The sequence below is a fragment of the Hordeum vulgare genome, chromosome 6H (assembly GCF_904849725.1).
Source record: "Hordeum vulgare subsp. vulgare chromosome 6H, MorexV3_pseudomolecules_assembly, whole genome shotgun sequence".
NCBI classification, from domain to species: domain Eukaryota; kingdom Viridiplantae; phylum Streptophyta; class Magnoliopsida; order Poales; family Poaceae; genus Hordeum; species Hordeum vulgare.
This window is the reverse complement of record NC_058523.1, coordinates 113,326,099-113,330,739: the sequence shown is the minus strand read 5'-3', so window position 1 is coordinate 113,330,739 and position 4,641 is coordinate 113,326,099.

The following is a 4,641-nucleotide window of genomic DNA, read 5'->3' as shown; positions in this document are numbered from 1 at the left end:
GCCAACTGGGTTAGAGATGGTGTTGACAAGGGTAGCCCACGAAGGATATATACGGTCAGCCAGATAGTATTCCATGTTGCAGTCATGGCCATTGATAGTATAGTGGCAATGAGGAGCTTTTCTTTCAGTCGGCAAACAATGGTGATCGTTGCAGCACATTGATGTTATTGTGAGACCCGGGCATGGCAAAGAACGTGTTCAAAATCCAAAGATCATATGATATAAATTCTTCAAGAATGATGGTGGGCTTCTTAAAATGACCCGCATTGTCCTTGTAAAGATTTTGTGGAGTTCTTCCATTTCCAGTGCATGCAGTCAAGAGATCCGAGCAAATCTGGCCATCCTCTTACTTACGAGATTGTCAAGACCCTCTTAGTGTGTGCCATAGTTGCAAACATGGCCATGGCATTTTTTCATGTGCTCTTAGACATCCGTAGGTATTTGTTCCATCAATCAGCGGTCGTCCCATACACAAGTATATGCAGTGAGGCCGTGCAATTATGGTGATGAAAGAACCCAATGCCTTACACGGTTTTCTTCTTCAAGATGAAGTAGTCATCAAAGGGTGGGACGCCATGTGTAGATGATCGAAGACATTTTTGCGCATCCGAAAGCGCGGACGAATATTGAGAGTGAAGAAGTCATCGGGGACAAAGTACTCATCCATCATTGTCAAATGACCGCTCACACTTCTGTGCAAAGCACTTGATGACCCTTGATGTATTCGTTAAAATTAAGAGCACGCTCACTCGCATGCTCCGCGTGTGCAAAGACCGCCTGCATGATCGCTGGCTCATATGTGTAATCCTCTTTGTCAGACGAGCTGTCAGACGACTCAACATAGTCCTTGTATATGTACTCCATATCTGAATCCATTGCTTCAAAGAAGAAGGGGCAAAAAACAGCACTGACATTCACAAAAATGGCAGCGGAGGAGAAGGGGCATGGAGCCCGGGTGTACCACTGGAGGTGACAAACTCATCGAGTTCCGACAATAATGTGGTGGGGCGGCCAGGGTGGTAGGATAGCGACGCAGGAAAGAGACAAAACCGGAAGCACGGATAATGAGAGGATGGAGACGCGATTACTTCTCGGAATAACACATATTTCCCTTGTAAAGTTTTTGGGCAGTTCTTCGAGTTTCAGTGGATGCAGTCAATAGATCCGAGCAAACATGCCCATCATCTTGCTTCTGAGATTGCCAAGGTACTCAAAATGTTTTCCACAGTTGCAAACATGACCATGTCATCTTGACATGTGCTCTCAGACATCTGTAGGTACTCGTCCCACAAATTAGTGGTTGTTTCGTATGCAAGTATCCATGGTGAGGTCGTGTACTTCTCATGACAAAAGAAACCTCCTTTCCATGAAAGAGGAAGTGGTTATCAAATGACCAAACACCATTAGCGTCAATTGACTGCTCGCCCCATTGCGGTTGATCACTCGATGACCCTTGATGGATCTGTTGAAACTGAGAACATCCTCCTTCGCATGCTCTACATCTGCAAGGACCGCATGCATCACCGTTGTCTCATTTGTGTAGTCCTCCCACTCGGGCAATCCGTCGCATGACCCAACCTAGTCCTAGCACATGTACTTCTGAATCCATTGCTTCAAAGAAGAAGAGACAAAAAAATTAGCATGGACATTTCACTGAATGGCGGCGGAGGAGAGGCGGCATGAAGCTTGGGTGTACTGATGGAGGTGACACACTCATCAAGTTCCGAGAGGGATGGGACAGGGCGGTTGGGGTGGTAGAGTGACGACAAAGACATGAGAGAAAAATGGAAGAAGAGAAAATGGAAGAACGTAGATGCGAAGTTTGGGTGGGGCGAGTGTGTCGGGGTCCTAAGTGGATGCTTTGTGGACTCGTGTAAAGACCCTAGTTTGTCTTGGATTTTAGGGAGAAAAGTGTGCCCACACCATTCAGCGGACCAATATACGTGTGCCTTAGATGCACGTTTGAATAGTGTAGTCCGCACGGTTTGAGGTTCCACTTGGAAGATGCCCGAAGAGCATCGACAACCATACTTTGCAAATTTGACCCCCTATACGCCCGCAAGCACGCCCGGGCGCATCCACGGACATTGCCCGCCGCCCCTTGCTACCTCTTGAGCTTGCGTTGGTTTTTCCCTTGAAGAGGAAAGGGTGATGCAGCACCGTAGCGATAAGTATTTCCCTCAGTTTAAGAACCAAGGTATCAATCCAGTAGGAGTATCAAGATGAGGCACCAATGTACCCGCGCGAAAACAAACAAACTTGCACCCAACGCTATAAAGGGGTTGTCAATCCCTTCATGATTATTTGCAAGGTGAGATCTGAAGGTGGAAAGTGCAACAAAGTAAAAGTGTAGAACTGGAAATAAGATGTGAAGTAGACCCGGGGGCCATAGTGTTCACTAGAGGCTTCTCTCATGATAGCAAGTATTACGGTGGGTGAACGAATTACTGTCGAGCAATTGATAGAATCGCGCAAAGTCATGATGATATCTAAGGCAATGATCATACATATAGGCATCATGTCCGAGACAAGTAGACCGATACTTTCTGCATCTACTACTATTTTCTCCACATCGACGGCTATCCAGCATGCATCTAGTGTATTGAGTTCATAACAAACAGAGTAACGCCTTAAGCAAGATGACATGATGTAGAAGGATAAATTCATGCAATATGATATAAACCCCATCATTTTACCCTTGATGGCAACAACACGATGTGTGCCTCGCTACCCCTTCGGTCACTAGGTGAGGACACCGCATGATATGAACCAAAACCAAGCACTTCTCCCATTGCAAGAATTATAGATCAAGTTGGCCAAATGAAACTCACAACTCGAAGAGAATTACAAGGATACGAAATCATGCATATAAGAGATCAGAGGAGACTAAGATAATATTCATAGATAATCTGATCATAAATCCACAATTCATCGGATCTCGACAAACACACCGCAAAATAAAGTTACATCGGATAGATCTCCATGAAGATCATGGAGAACTTTGTATTGAAGATCCAAGAGAGAGAAGAAGCCATCTAGCTACAAGCTATGGACCCGAATGTCTGTGGTGAACTACTCACGCATCTTCAGAGAGGCAATGGTGTTGATGAAGAAGCCCTCCGTGTCCGAATCCCCCTCCGGCAGGGCATGAGAACGTGCCCCAGATGGGATCTTGCGGAGATAGAAGTTTGCGGCGACGGAAAAGTATTTTCGTGTCTCTCTTCCGTGGTTTTGGATTTTTAGAGAATTTATAGGAGAAAGAGGTAGGGCAGAGGAGCCACGGGGGGCCCACAAGCCTGCTAGGCGTGACCCCCCAGGCCGCGACTAGGGGGCTTGTGACCTCCCCCAAAGTCCCCTGCCTTGGTTCTCACGTCTCGTGCGTATCTTCTGTTATGGAAAAAATCATTCCGCGGGTTTTATTCCTTTTGGACTCCGTTTAATATTCTTTTCTGAAAAAGGTCAAAAACACGGAAAAAACAGAAACTGGCACTTGCACTGAGTTAATAAGTTAGTCCTAAAAATAGCATAAACATGCATATAAAACATTCAAAGTTGACAAGATAATAGCATGTAACCATCAAAAATTAAAGATACGTTGGAGACGTATCACCCCTCATATGTTGCCTCGCATATCCACGTATCTCAAATGTCAATTTTGAAATCCATGCACGTCGATCATCCAATACAAAATGTACGAATTCAAGAGTTTGAAAAAAAGCAAATAAAATCACAGTTCAACAATCCGGACATGCAAAAATGAAACCAATGTCCGAGCGAGAAGGGATGCTTGTCGGATCACTGATCAGACGCGTCCATCCATGCCACCTGCTCAGCCAGCTTGTCATGCTTCATCTGCATCCGGGCTACCTGCTCCGGCTACATCCAACTCAGTCTCTCGAAATGTCTTGCCTTCTCTACTTACCATTTGATCGCCGCCTCTTGCTTCTCCAACTCGATCTTCTCCCAATCAATTTCTAGCCTCTTCTCCACAGTAGTACGGTCCCACTCCATCTTCTGCATTGCCCTATGTGTGCCAGACGACGTAATTCGTGTCGTGCTCGGATGGATGGGGCGTGCGGGGAGCCGGGCGTGGCGGGGGAGACATCTCCTTTGAGCATGTCCGCACCTTCCTACGACATCGCCGCCGCCTTCCTCTCTCGCTGCCGACGAAGTCACATTTTTCGGGCAACGTTCTCCGCCTTGCAAGACGTACCAGACGAAGGGACGTTGACGGACGAGGCGGGCTGCGTCTCCATCGTGATGGTCGGGGATGGGCTCAAAGACATCTACATCGGCGGATCAAAACCGATGGTGAGGACGAGGAGCAAGGGTGGCACACGTGAGAGCTCGAGCGCGAGAAAGGCTGGATGACGGTGGGAGGAGGAGGAAGGGTATGCAGAATTTGATGCAATTTACGATGGAGTCGGTCTGTCGGGTCCAACGTGACGGGTGTGTTCGGACGTTTATATATCCGCTTCATATTTGGGCTGGATATGAATGGTGCAGGTTAACCGGTCATTTGAGATCCGTTTAAGAAGTCCGTGTGAATCGAATTTTGTGACCGGATGGTGCAGGTCTGGGGCGCCCTACAATCGGACACCTCAAACGACACCTCATACACCTATGGATGCATCCGGTCAG